The sequence below is a fragment of the Rhea pennata genome, chromosome 12 (genome assembly GCF_028389875.1).
Source record: "Rhea pennata isolate bPtePen1 chromosome 12, bPtePen1.pri, whole genome shotgun sequence".
Lineage (NCBI taxonomy): Eukaryota > Metazoa > Chordata > Aves > Rheiformes > Rheidae > Rhea > Rhea pennata.
Window position 1 is genome coordinate 17903323 of NC_084674.1, and position 15003 is coordinate 17918325.

The window sequence follows — 15003 nt, forward strand, 5'->3', positions numbered from 1 at the left end:
ATATATAATATATATGTGTGTGTGTGTGTGTGTGTAGGCCTTTATACTTCAATGCTTTTTTTGTTCATCATTCTTTCTTGCTAACAAAAGAAAGATTTTTGATAGATAATATGCAAATAGACAGCTCTTCTCTGATGATGTAAGTTTAAGACATTTAATCTTTATTTATAGATATTTATTTATTTAAGATACTTAATCTTTACTGAGATCTTTAATTACAAAGAGGCAAACACCGAAGATCAGTGGGACGGTGCCACAGCAACTGGCACGGTTCCACGGACGGCTCCTAACTCAGCGGAGGATCAATCTCAAATACACCGGAGCTACGACCATTCACACAAAGGACATTCACGCCAGCCGAGGGCCTGCCACCACTGCCAACTACATACTTTGACAGTACTGATGTTACTTTATAGTGAATTACTCTACTGTGAACAGGATATATTATATATATAAAGATGGCATAATTAATCTTTGTTAAAAAGCGTTGAGGAAAAGTTGTTTGCTTTTTAATTACTAAACTGTCTGATCATAGAAAAGTTTAAGAGCTAAAGCAAATCAGCTGTTCCTGTATAAAAGCAGGCTCAAACAACTACACAACTAACGTGGAAAACGAGATAAAGCAGAATAAAGCCTGCCTTTAGCTTTACAGAATTAGCAGTCTGATTATTTTTCCAGACCCCTCCCATCACCGAAATATAAAGACCTTAACGCATTTATCTAGGGGCCAAGATGTGCTCACATCACCGGGAACAATGCGGCACACGTGAAGCAGGAATCCTGCCAGAGCGCCCATTCACAAGGATTACCTCTCCCATTCAAGCCGGGCTTCCAGCGAGCCTGCCCAGGCGCTGCTGGAAGCGGGCCAGGGCGTGGGGAAAGCGTGCCTGTTCTGATAAGATATGAACACGCTGTACTAAGTATTTCCACAGTTCGGCACTGGAATTTGAATTACTTCAGTACGTTATACAGTAAGACGGAATTCTTACTAAAATTAGTAGTAAAAAACAACATTTGTGTACAAGTTCAGTATGCTAAAGGATACCAACTGAATGAAAGGTAAAAGTGTCAGAAAGTACACCGATGACTTACTTAGAAGAATCTCAATTTTTCATAACTACTCTCAGAACTAGGACATAATACAAAGAAGAATTTGCAATATGTGGTGCTGAAATTAACTCTTAAGAATCCAGCCTGGGAATTAATAACTCATCCTGCTGTCAGCGGCTTTCCCAGGTGATCCAAATTTGTAATTTATCACATAACTGAAGCTGGAGAATAATGAACAGAAGGACAACTAAGAACAAGCCGCTGCTGCAGGGCTCTCCTCGCAGCCGGGGTACGTGCCCACCGAGCCCTCCCACTGGCACCTCCTGGCTACACCGCTGCAGCACACTGACGTCCCTTTGCACCGACACGGTGGTAGCCTGGCAGCTCCCTCCCCGCGGCTCGGCCCTCCCCGCGGTCCGGGGCCAGGCCGCGCGCAGCCGGGGCCGCGCAGCCCCTCTCCCCTCCGCGAGCCCTCCTCCCGCTCGCCACCGTTCACGCCTTCCGTTGAGTGCCTTACGCAGCCCCTCCGCACCCCTCCTCTTTCAATCATTTCCACATCTCTGAACATTCAGGTTCTCGAGCCTTACCTTAAACCGATAAGGCCAAAATCCATATCATTTTTCACTTAATAACCCCACAATCTTCCATATCAGCAGGTTCACTTTCTTTCATTAGACGCTCCTTGTTTCTGGTGTATAATTCCAATGAAAGTAGCTCTTTTTACTCCTTTAAAACATCATCTTTTCCCTGTGCTTTCTCCATCTGTCCCCACATCCATTGCTCCCCTCCAGCCTGGCCCACACAGCTGATGTCCAAGTGCCTCCAGCCATAAGCCCTTCCCGGATGCTGAAATGATGCCATGAAGATAAGAGCTAATTTGTATGTTAACAGCATCAAAAGCTGTCAAATAAAGATGTCCATACCAACAGGGAAAAATGCACCATCTCTGAAGGACAGGGGGTTGACAGCAGTAAGTATTACTGCAATAATTTGTTTTCATTAACTCTCTTAATACTTTCTTTACTGTCTTTTTACATAACGGGGACAATAATCAAGGGCTTCACCTAAATAAGAATCAGCAACTCTGTCCTTCAGCAAGTCTTATTAATTTCATTGACTTTTGCTACACAGTTGGGTGGGATGTCACAACAGATTAAGCCTTGCACATCTAAAATAAAGATCTTTCAAAGGCTCTGTTGAGAGTTTTTTGGAACTCTGCAGCAAGGTAACCCATGTCTCACCCCAAGCCTCATGCATTGCTTCATGACCCAGAAGGCTTCAATTTATGTCTTTTGTGGAATTTGCTAACCTGCTCTGCTGCATATCCTGCTCTGGTTTGTATTAAGTGCTAACACCATTGGTTTCAGTGGGGTTGCATGCAGCCAAAGTAGCTGCTGAGAGCCACATGCACACAGAGTGCCCTCAGGAGGCAGAGGTACCCAGGCAAGTGAAAGCCAGTGCTCCCAATCAGGACTAAGCCCTCCAGGTCAACAGAAGTAAACCTGTGAATTAAATCAGCAATAAAAGAGAATGATCAAACCACAAGGAAGTTCCTTGTTTCTCAGTTCCTTCTTTTACAAAGGATTCCTAGGAAAGGAAAAACCAAAGATCTTACGGCAGACCAGCTCCAAAAAACAAGAGTCCAAAGGAAGATGAAGTACAGGCACACATCTTCACAGAAAAGGAAACAAGAATGCAAAAATTCCATTGCAAATGCAACTAGTTTCTCCATGACAGGAGATCAAAAGCTAACAACAGCAACCATCAAAACTATAATCAGCACTGGCTGGGAAAAAAAAAATATATATATATATATATATATATATATATTCCTGTCTTCTGGTGGGGGACATGGGTGGGTAGAACAAAACAAGATTCTAAAATGCTTACTTAGATTCAATTTGGGATGAAAAAGTTATAAATTCTGACATTTCTGAAAAACAATATACTCAGAAACTGATTTATTTCAATCAAAGCCATAACATAAAGTCAAGAGGAAGAATGTTGACTTGACTAAAACAGTTCAGCTGTACTACTTGAAAATGCTGATGAAACCAGTGTGTTCCCACACAACATTAGACATTAGAAATGTGCAACTTCTTTAAACTAAGAAGAGTATTTTATTGGGATATTTCTTTCCAGATGGTTTCACTTCAGTCCGGAACTGGAAAGCCTATTCTAGGCAACCAGAGGTGACGAGGCACTTTCCCTCAAAGTTTTCATGGGAGCATAGTCTTCCCTTGTGAAAGTTGTCCCAGGGTCCACAGAACAACTACAGAAGGTGTGCATATGTGAAAAAGAGACTGCAGGATCAAGAGCATTCCTTCAAATGTTCACTGAAGAAAGAGACGGTCATTTATAAACAAACAGCAACAAACAGAACAAATTAATCCCAGCACGGAGGACAACACCTGCATGAGATTCCACTGAAGCCCAGCTTTGAAGATGTATCAGCTGCTTAACCAGCTGCAGATCTGTGCAAACAGGTTTAGCCAAAACTATTATTTTCTCTGTTCTGCCTCAGCTCCTCACTAAATTGCCCTTTGCTAGGATGATAAAGATAGAAGTGCTGTTTTGACATACACCTTTTTTTGAAGGGTGTGCAGGGCCAGATGCAAGCCTGATGCAAAAGGAGAAGGTGGCAGACAGCTGCACGATCACTCCCGCGCCAGGGACAGGAGCACGTGCTGTGCCGGTGGAGCCGAGGGCCTCAGCCACTTACGTCCTTCCATTAACCTATGCTCATGTTTCCTGAACGCAAAGAAACGAGGATGTCGCTGCAATCAGCTGCCGGAGGGGAAACGAGGCATGCCGCAGCGGCCCTCGCCACCTGCACAAAGCAGGCTCGCCAGCCCACGGGGATCCCACCAGCCCCGTTCCTGGCCCCCGCAGCGTTGCACCGCCCAGGCCTGCTGCCAGGGCTCGGGCTGCACATCGCAGCCCTCATCCGTGACACCGCAACTCTCCTCTACCGCATCGGTGAAGCGCTCCGAAAAGCGGAGCGGTAGGCTGACGCGCGTGTGCACGCCCACACTGCATAACACCGCTAATGTATTTTGCCAGTCTGTGTATTTTAGCACCTCTCCCCAGCCAGACCTTTCTGGTCCGCTGCAGCTGCCAGCAGCTCTTAAATGGCTGCGGTCACAGTTTCAAACTAAGGCAGGAAGAAGGGAGGGGACGGAAGGAAATATCAGTTTAAGAACAATCCCTTTTAAATGCAAGAGAAAATGGAAATTTGTGAGAGATTTTTCTTGTATGAAAAACAGAAGAAGCCCTCAGCCCGGTAAGCCCCGCCTGGGCTGCGCCAGCCAGGGGATTAGCTCTTCCCTTCACACCCGCACAACCTGGAAACTTGTGATCTCACCAAACGCTGGAAGGGAGAATTCCTGGCTATCCCCAGCCCGTCCCACCGGCAGAGGTAATTCAAGTGCTGCTCACCAGAAGAATGAATGAAAAGCTGGAGAAATGTTTCCTTTAGCACTCCTCTGAGATACGCAGCGCACAGAGTTCGTCCTTTCTGCCCGCTAAGTAACAAGACTTGAGACAGCCTGAAACCAGACTTTGCATCTAGAGCACCCGCGTTGGGGGGGAAGAGGAGAGGGGTAGGATAAACCACAAAGCAAATCCAAATCCAGTCAGCTGCTCTTCCTTTCTCGTATCGAAAGTAAAGCACAAGATGCTTAGTCACTTCAGTGTCGCCAATGCTCCGGTCCTTGGCAAAAATCAGCCAGTTTTCAGAAGTCACAGCTCTTGCGGGCAGCTTTCGTCTGCTTTATTTTTAATAAGAAATGAGTTACTGCTCCCCTCCCCCCTTTTCAGAGAAAAGATTAGAAAATACACAGTTGGGAACCTAGAGACTTGTTAACTCAATGGAGACCTCAGGAGTGGCAAAAACAAGGAGCAAGCGGCGCGGTACCCGAGCTGTGCCCAAGGAGCGGGGCGGCTGGGAGAGCTCCTTCCCCGCAGAGCGCCCCGAGGACAGCTCCAAGGAGGTTCTCCAAGGGGTGCTCCATGCCCGCATCCAAACAGCAACCCAATACACTGCAGCAACGGAAAAGCATCACCCAAGGTACTTAGGAGGAAGTAGCCAAGCATTAGCAGTAGCGGCCAGCCAGCTCTGCCTCATTCTTCCAGAACACGCAGCTCTTGAAGCCACCACTGAAGTCCTGAAGGGTGAAGGCAGCCCAGCTCCAAGGGAATGACAGGGCAGCGCCTGGTCAGGAGAGTCTGCAAATAACATCTTGGGTCTGGTGGGTCAGTGCTCGCCCTCTGCCCAGACCTGCCCAAAACAGCAGGGCAGGTATTTGGCTCACTGGCGACGTTCTTTGTCACCGGGAGCTGCCGCTGCAACAAATTCAGAGCGAGTCAGTGGGAGGATGGCAGCTGCGAGGGGAGCGAGAGAGAAGCGCCCCACACGGCGGGGAGGAGGCGAGCAGGAGCCCAGCCGGCCCCGTGCGCGCGGAGCGGCTGGTCTTTGCCCAGCTCCAGCACGCTGGCAATGGAGAGCTCGGGAACGGGGCTGGGCGCAGATAGAGAGGACCAAGGCAGCTGGAAGACCCCAAGCCTGCTGCCCCCGCTGCGAAGAGCCCGCGCCGCGAGGGAGAGGGGGGCGCGCACCTGGGAGAGCCATAAAAGCAGAGACCTTGGCGACATCCTTGCCCGTCACTGTGTTTAACTCTATTTTCCCAGAGCAGGGCCGCCAGGGCCCTCATCCATCAAGCCAAGGAAGATTCAGGCTCCCTCGGCATGCCGTGAACGCAGTGTCAGTGGATACGATACTCTAGCAGCCCTTGCACACAGCCACGGCCGGGTCACTCACTCGCTGCAGAAGGAGCCTAACTTTTTTCAGTGAAAATAAGTATGTTTGTTATTGATAGACATATTTCTTACATCACCAAGCTTCAGATGACTGTATATGTACCTCAAAAACACAATTACATAATCCAGCTATTTTCATGACAGTCAAAAAATCTGAGTTAAAAAAAAAAAAAGTGAAGCAAACTGAGCGAAGGCCATTCAAGAACATTTCCCAGGACACAGCCAACAAAACCTTGTCAAAGCTCACAAGTTATGAACTAATAAGAGAGCTCTTTTGGCAGCATGTGGGCAAGGCACGTCCCTCCACTCGGCAGCCCCTCGCACGCAGGGTGAGCCCCAGGACATGCAGAGCTCCCTCAGCTCCCTCAAACGTTCTCCAGGATATTCCGTTCCTCTGCTCATTCCCACTGCTGCTCAGAGCTCACATACGCGCACGGCTGCTACTCATCGTCCCCAAGGCAAAAAACCATTGCAGGCTCAAGGACCGTGGCATGCAAAGTCTGAAAGTCTCATTCCCTTTCCCTCCCTCGATCTCCTCTCTGCATTTCTTCCTTCTTCAATTACATGACGACAGTGCTACTTTAAACTTAGTTCAAGTAACGCAGAGATTCAGCATTTGGGTTTCTTAGTTTTCTTACTGCAATGTTCTATTTCCCACTAGTCCTGCCAGCATGTTGACCCCCTCAGCCCTAAGCAGTGAGAGAATCAATAACCCGATTTTTTGGTGGGACTTTAGAGCGTACAGGCACTAAACAGAAGCACATCTGCTTATTTTCAGGTAGCCCTCTGGAACAGTTGAAAATGAAAGTTTCCCCCACCACACCATAAAATACAAACCAGGCAAAAGAAATCCTGCTATTTAATTGACAGTTTAGCAAGTGATGTTTCCTACCCTGTGGCAGTGTTTGGAAGTAATTAACAACCGTTTTCACTGGGGGAGGACTGAAAGGACCAGCATTACCATTTAGCACTGTCGCCCTGCCAGGCAGAGCCACCACAGCTCTCCCATTACCCGGGGCCTGAACTTCAGCGTTAGCATTGGGGAACTTGATTTGAGACCCTCCAAAATACATCACAGGGGTTTGCCTCAGTCTGACAACTCACTTCAAAGGAGCGTCAAAACGAAATTTCAATACTATAATTTTGTAGTAAATAATTTTTCTGTAAAAGTGCCCTGACATTGTCATGATTAATAGTGAAATTTTACCCACCGATAAGGAGAAAAATAACACTTATTTTACAGCTAGCATTTTACAGTGCCTTACTTTTTTCTTTGCTTCACAGTTTCTCCACAACTTTACACACAGCTGTCAGCAGAACTCTTTTGATCCATAATACACGTAGTTGCCCTCTACAGTCAGGATTACCCTAGGAATAGGCTGCAAATTGTGACATTTTCCCCTCCAAATGCACAACGATCTTTACAATGTAGCAAAATACCCAGAAGGACTTAAGATCAAACCCTTTTCTTTTATGACTCAACAGGATCCACATCCAGCTCTCAGGAGAGAGAATGTGCTCTCAGGAACCAACTGTAGCAACAAACCAGCTCCTTTCATTAGCTGTACTCTGCTGCACAGCTGAGAAAATACATCTTCTGCTCCCCCAGCTGCCAGAACGCACCTAGCTGCGAATCTCACAACAGTAGGTGAACTTATGTACGTGCACTGTCCTCCTGCCGGCGTTCTGGCTCTTAAGCAAACACTACGCAGAGACAGCGGACGAGGCCGTCGTGTTCTTTGTCCCAGGCAGACAGGGTGCTCCTGGCCCTGTTCCTCTGCATAAACGCTGGTGGGAAAGAACGGGAGAAGGAAGACCCCACAGCGTATTCTGTCGCCTGGATTAAATGTCAGCGCAAATTTTCCCACCGTAGCTTGCAATTCTGTTCAGGTTTTGGAGGCATCACTCTCACAGCTCACTGTCTTTTTCACCTCCTCCCCATGCTTGAAGGAAATACCGTTGCCTCAGGTTGCTGGGATTACATTTTCTTTCTTAAAGTAATCTTTCACAGAATCTTTCATTTGCAAAATCTTCAGTCCTATACCTACCCCAAGTGCATTCTTACTGGTGGAATCATCCCAGATTAGACGATTTCGAACTCAATAGCAATCCTGGGGGGGGGGGGGGGAAGAATAAGCAGCACAAGTAGAAGCAGCTGCCTCAACCACCACTTCTAGCTCCAAAACTCATCTGGATATCTCATCTGGCACGAACCAGAAGCTTCAGGCTTTATTGAGAGACAGGTTGTGCAGGACCTTTACTGCCAGGGACCAGTCTGCACCTGAAACTGCACACAAGAACCTTGGGCACAGGAGGAAATGGAGGTGCAAAAGATACATGGTGGATGCATCTCTAAACAAACTGGTACCAGCACCACTGTATTTAAATTGTCACCTCCTCATTTCTCTATTTCCTATTATATGGGTTTCTACAAGCCATGGAGGAAATGGGGTTCAGATACCAATTCCATAAAGAAAGGCTGGGTAAGGATCCAGCCTTGTTACTCTGCATTGAAAACAGTTCAGCTAATGAATCTGGTTGAGTATTTGCCCAAATATTCTTTGGTATGAAGGGCAGAGACTCAGGTTTATTTCAGCACTCACATACATGCCTTCTCTCCACGTGCTTCGTGAAACTGTGGACTGTTGGCTAAGTGTAGTTAGTGAACTACATGTAAGAGCTGTTCTCAACTATAAATTAATGAAGTCCAGGATGCCACAATATGCATCAATGATGATATATTCTTAAGGAATGGTTTCCTTTCATATGGTTACAAAAAAAAGAAGCCCAAATCAGGGTTATTATACATACCGATTAAATGCTTTAGCTATAGAATAAAATTATTATTTTAAAGGAGAAAAAACTAGAACATTTGGTTAAAATGTTCTCACAGAAATGTTAATTACTACAGACGTTAAACAAATGGAAATCAAAGCCTACTATTTGTCGAGCACTTTGAAAAGTTTTAATGCAAAAACATGCTGGAAAGAAACCTGCAATTTTTCCCCATGAATGAAAACAAAATCCCTGTAGCTGAAGCCTACATCTATCATGCTGCTAATCAGTCAGCAGTCACAGATGTAACCGTCAATCAAAACTACTCCTGCATATACTTTCCATAAAAGATAATGGAATTAATTTGGTTCATCGGATACTGAAACGTGAAAAGATGCACATTCTGCTCGTTCATCTTAGAGCCTATCATTCAGAAACTATCATATTGCCAGATGTAACTAACAGAAGTTACTGTTGCAATACCTCCCATTTCCACCCTGTGTTCATTCCTCAGTGGCCTGCAGGGATTGTGAAGAGTTGCGTTATAAATGTTGGGAGTTGCTGCATGACTCCTGGTTTTGGAAAGTAAACTCTCCTATACTTTGCAGGCTGAACACGAGCCTAGAGAAAGTTTTGCTCCTTGGTGGCCATCAAACCTGTGGGTGATGAGAGAGGCAGGTCACATAGCCGCATGAATTCAACTTGACTAGGACAACTTCTACCTCCTACGGACAGATAAAGTTCATGCCTCACCAGAGAGAATCTGGTTGGACTGCCCTCCGATCCCCATTTATCCTCCAAGAGATGCACAGGCCAGTGATGCTACCTCTGTTTTTAAATATAAAAATCTAGAGAAGCATTTCAGATGAGACAGCTTCATCCAAATTCATTTATAACTAACCTGAAGTAGATTTAATGCTATTTAGAAGCCATCATAAATGAAAGAATTGACTAGTACTTTGAACCTGATGAAAGTGAGACATCTAGTACTACTCCATGTTGAAAGATCGCAGCGTATACGAAAACACATATGTACATCTATATGTACCTAAAACACACATATAAATACTCACATTTCTTGTAATCCCCTGGCATGTTTCTACCCTCTAAAGAAGGTCAAGGTAATGCACAACCCCTTTGGCAGCCCGCGTACAAAGCACTCGGTTTCTGGACTCTTTCCATGGACTTCAGTAGCTTTGGATCAGACCCAAGCTGTCTGAGATGTAGCCTTAATATGGAGGATAATTTTCTGGAGATACGAGCAGATTTTATTCCCATATACAGTACAGAATCTCAGGCTGACATACTCAGAGATCACAAAAAGTCTGCTTTAGGTCTAAATGCACCTAGTTAAATTCTGCCCTCAGATGCCCATATGCACTTCTTGTACCCATAATGTACCATATTTACCCTACAAAACAGAATGATGTTAGAAGAACAAATCTTGTAAGCTATCTTTGCAAGCTATACATTACATTTTCTATCACCACAAGAAGCTATTATGGACCACTATGTAAATGTGTGGTCTATATGCCTAAATATTTTAAATTATTGATCATCAACAAATACAAGTAAACCCATGTTAACTTGCAGATAAGGGCAGAATATTCAAAACTAGAAATTTCTACACCCTGGAGTTGTTAATGCTGCAAAATCTAGCTTTTTCTAGTGGGTGACATAACATGTTTTCTTAAGATATCTAACAAAATGGAAATTTCACCTTTTTTTTCTCCTTTTTTTGCATAAAACTGAAAGCCTTCAGCAGCTTTTGACTGAAGTTAAGACAATTCTTGTCACTTTAACTGTTGCTCAGCAGAGAACAAGTTTATCAAGGAAACTAACCTGAGTTTCTCCAACATTTATTAGAAAAAGTCAGATCCTTTCAAATACAATTAAAAATAAGTTAGCCCCACTTAATTGCATAGACTTTTAGTGAGGGAGAAAAGTGATACAATCCAAACTTTGCTTTTCATGCCAGGCCACATCTAGGTATTCCTGCTATGTTGGAGAGAGACTCCAGAGCAAGCAAATGCTTAGAGTTCTATTCTTGTTTAAATTATATACAAGCAGCTATTCCCACTAACATAAAATGCTGATAGTTTTTTTTTTTTTTTAACATGTTAGCTTAGAGGTGTATATAATTTAAATAATAAGATTACTTCTTTTCCTTTTACATCTTGTTTTTGTTGAATATGCTAATCAAACAATAAATTGAATCTGATTTTCATTAAAATGAACAATATTCAAAGCAGGCGGTATGGAGAAAGGAGCACAGCCTATTTGCTCTTGGGAGCCTATATTTAAAAAAAACTAAATTATATTTTGACCAATATTTCTCCCGTAAGGGGAAGAAGCTTGTATTTTATTTTCCAGCTGAATAAAACCTAGAATTGTAAGAGCATTTAAGCAAGAGGAAATAAATCATTAATTCAGTGGAAGAAGAATGAGCTGATACTCCCTCCCTTCATGCTCCTTAGGTACAGTCCAGCACAAGATTAGCAAGAAAAAATTAAGATGACAAAGTCACTAGTATGTAAAAGATAAAAATAAGGTCTCCCTAAAACATTGAACATTTGGTGTAAAAAGAAACTACGAAAAGTAAACCCACACGATTAGGAAGACAACATACCCTCCACAGCGAGAGCAGAGGTATCCCAGCTGTCCTGGCTGCCCTCAGCTCCTTCCACCAGCGCTTCCACGGAGGCGGCCTCCGAGCCCGGGGCCTCCAGCAGAAAGAGCCGCCTGCCGCGGCCGTCCCGCGGCGTGACCTCGCCTCCCCCCGGATGATTTTAAACACTTTGGCAGCCCGGTCAGACGTTCACACCCAGCTGACTGCTCTCAGAGCCTGGGAGGGGGAAGATCTGCACCAATTTTCCAATCAATATAAAGTCACTGTAACTTTTGCAGAATCATTTCTGCAAGAAAGTAGCCGATCCTGTGATCTTGAGAATTCAAAGTACAAAGAACAAAACAAAGCAGATCGCAAACCTAAATTCTCTGACAATCACAGATTTACTTTAGCTTCAGTTTTCTAGGAATTATGTAATTGATGGAATCTCCTGTAACATTTGTGGAGAGATGGGTGAACCTTCAGAAGGCAACTAATACCCCTGATGCTCACTTCAGGATGGAGGGATTGCCCCTAGACATGAGCTTGTTTTTACACATTGTACTGGGAGCTACACCTTGCTTTCAGGTGGATAAAGCTGAAGAGCCTGTGACTTCTCAGTTTGCAAAGGAGAAGTTCAAAGGGAATATGATCTCAGCTCACAGAATTGTGAGAGGGACAGAAAAACTGAATGGGAAACTTCTGTTCACCAAACCACGTAACATTAGGACGAGCGGGTACCTGATAAAACTAGATTGGCTTAAAACACGAGCATTGCCCTGAATGAAGAATGGACTGGTGAAGAGGCTGAACAGCACTCCCAAAGGTGCATGGTCCACACACCTACCATGGACCTGGGATCAAATCCTAACTACCTCTAAAGCTGTATAACTTGAGGAAACGTGATGGGACTCTGGCCGTAACCATTCCACACGATAAACACCTCTCTGGAAGAAGCTCAGGTTAAAGTTATGAAGAATATTGGTTTTAAAGCTGGAGGTTTTACGAGGCTTCCAGGCATAAGGACTCTGTACCACACTAAATAAAGCAGCATACCACCAACCATCAACACAGAGGTGGTACGAAACAGCAGGAGTCTCATACCTGCCTATACATTCAGTACAAATTTGCTGCTCATCCTAAGTTTCTACCTGCTGCATAAAGTCACAGACAGATTGGTGACAACCTTAAACTGAATGCAGAGAAACAGTACAGCACAGATGTGTCAACGTAGACCGTAGCTGTTAGCAATTATCCTCAGAAGTAGATCTACTGTCCAGGTCTGCAGGTCTGCCCCTAGCCTCACAGACAGATTTGTGAAGGCAAAGAGATACTGGAAGTGCTCCGTGCTATCCTAAGTCCAGGCAGTTCTGTTTCTATGAAGAGTGGAGACAAAAAATCTCCAAGGCAATTATCCTCTCAGCTTTTCTAACCATTTTTAGCAATTAAATCTACTTGAAATTCCCCAAAAATAATATAAAAATACATCATTCATTCCTGTTCTTCTCTAATACAGATCAGATTATTTTCATTGCATTTGCAGAGAGCTCTCTACCTCCAGCAGCTGCACCAGAAAATTTGCAAGGGCTATTGGGTCCTGTTTTCCTCTACTACTTCTCGGCAGATCTGCTTGACTTCGTAATGAGAATGAATGACAAGCTGCTGTTCAAAGATCACCTAAGCGAGCACGGAGAAAGAAGATTTCAAAAGTAGCTATGTTTCTCCACATGGAGAAGAGAAAGGAGAGGAGAAAGCAATCACTGGCCAACAGGCAGGCTAGGAGAATCACAACAAGGCTCTGAAAAATGATGGAGGTCCAACATTCAGACAAGGCTTCTGGTCACTTAGAAGCATGGAGAAGGAAACTGGTGCAACTCTTTGCAATTCTCCCACTCCTGTGTTTAACTTCTAGGACTATTTTCCATGGAGGACGAAAGATGTTCTGCTGCATTCTGTGGGGTTAGCTACATTATACATGAATGTAATAGGGACTGTCAGGATTCTGGTTTTCATTGCTACACACAATTCTCCCAGAGCCTGAACTCTACAAATCAAATAAGACAGAGCTTTATTGCATGGAGACAAAAAATGAAGACACAGCCTATCTATTTAATTACAAATGTAACATGCTCCTCCTGTACACAGACTACTGTCAGTATATATTGACCATGTTATATGCTGACCACTGTCTTCCGAATCCTAATATGCAAGATTTCCCATTTGGGATATGTAACCAAAATAAATATTCACAAATGTTAAATGATAGCTTTCCACATTACCTGCCAAAGCACACTACCACCTCAGCCTACAAACATTGTTTTTCTTTCAGCAGAGGATTTCAAGTTGTTTGACTCTACCCTGTTTATTTTACACAAATGCTATTTCTTTCTTACAGATGGATATGATCTGTTGAAGACCTGGAACATTTTATCCCATTGCAAAACTCATTCAAAGTACCATCTGTTCTTCCTGCAGGGGCACAGTAATGCCAGAAATTGTTTAACATTCCATAAATTAAGACCATATAATGGATAGCTCATTGTTAAAGCGAAGTAAGAAATCATTTGGAACCTGATGACAGACCTTTTTTCTGGGATTCTGTCTTAAAAATAGTATTTGGTCTATTATTTTTGGTTTGCCTCTTTAAAAATTTCACATGTAATGCTAAGCAGCAATCTAGACCATCTAATGTTTGACTTTAGTATTGTTTCCATCAGTGTCACTGGGGTCCTTTTAACAACTTCAGCAGAGTTTTGACTGGGCCAATGCGTTGGAACAGATTCACTTGAAAACCAAGTTCTGTTCTCATTTACTCCACTATTTATCTATTGTGTCTGCATGATATACTTACACCAGCTAAGAGAACAGACTTCAATCCTGAATTTAAGAGCCTTTAAAGTATGTCTTAAGTTACAGATGTTACACTAACATGTTGCACTTACATACATACACATACCACACACACGCTTCCACATACCTGGAAAAAGCTCCAACTAGAACTGAAATGCTACCTGTCACTGCTTCCTACCTCCAAACGCTAAGACACGCTATAACTGCTGTTAACATGTATCATTTAACACTAAACAGCCTTCATTTGCCATCCGTACAGAGAAGCTGCAGATAAAAAGGAAGTGTGTAACAAAAAACAAAACACAGACAGAAAAGAAATCAGGAGTACTTAATTGGAAAAAAATGGCTCTATAAAGTCCTCCACCCAAGAGGAGGCCTGGCGATGGCACTCTGCCCAGCGAGACGGGGATCTCGCGGACAAGCATTTTTCTTGTAACATGCAACTCGTTACACGCGTAGCGCCGCTCATGGCAGCTACGCTCCACATGTCCAACCCAAACGCAATTCGTCTTAAATCAGAGGACTATTATCTACCAGCACGTGCCAACAACAGTTAATGAAAAAGGTAAATGACTCCTACTCTTTTTAAGTGATAAGAACTAGCATCCAGAGCCTAAGCTGCTCAAGTCCCTGATGTTGTAACCCAAGGCTATAAATTAAGTCTGTGCAGTTATTATAGCGTCTTTGTGAAGCTCCCACATTCCTATAATAAAACTCAGAGGAGCACAGCGCTTTTCCCCCGACCGCTGCTATTCCCGGAGACAATGCAGATATTTTTCCATCACATCAGAGCCTTGGCTGCGGGGGCTGGGCAAGGCAGCCGGGAGGGGGAAATGCAACTCGAGAAGTGGTAAGTGTGTCAAAATCTGAATTACTTGGAGATATTTCGCAGCACAATCATC

The 15003-nt window shown here is 44.0% G+C and overlaps 1 protein-coding gene across 5 annotated transcripts in view; it reads right to left on the reverse strand.

Annotated features, from left to right (window-relative positions):
• The window catches only part of FBLN2 (fibulin 2), a 117343-nt gene that overhangs the window by 75763 nt on the left and 26577 nt on the right, over window positions 1–15003 (reverse strand). The window contains exon 1 of one of the 5 annotated variants that reach the window (XM_062585380.1): window positions 11273–11293. The exons of the other annotated variants lie outside the window; for them this stretch is intronic. The gene's annotated coding sequence lies outside the window, so the exon portion shown is untranslated. Of the gene's footprint in view, window positions 1–11272; window positions 11294–15003 lie in introns of those variants that run through there. 5 annotated transcript variants of the gene reach the window in all.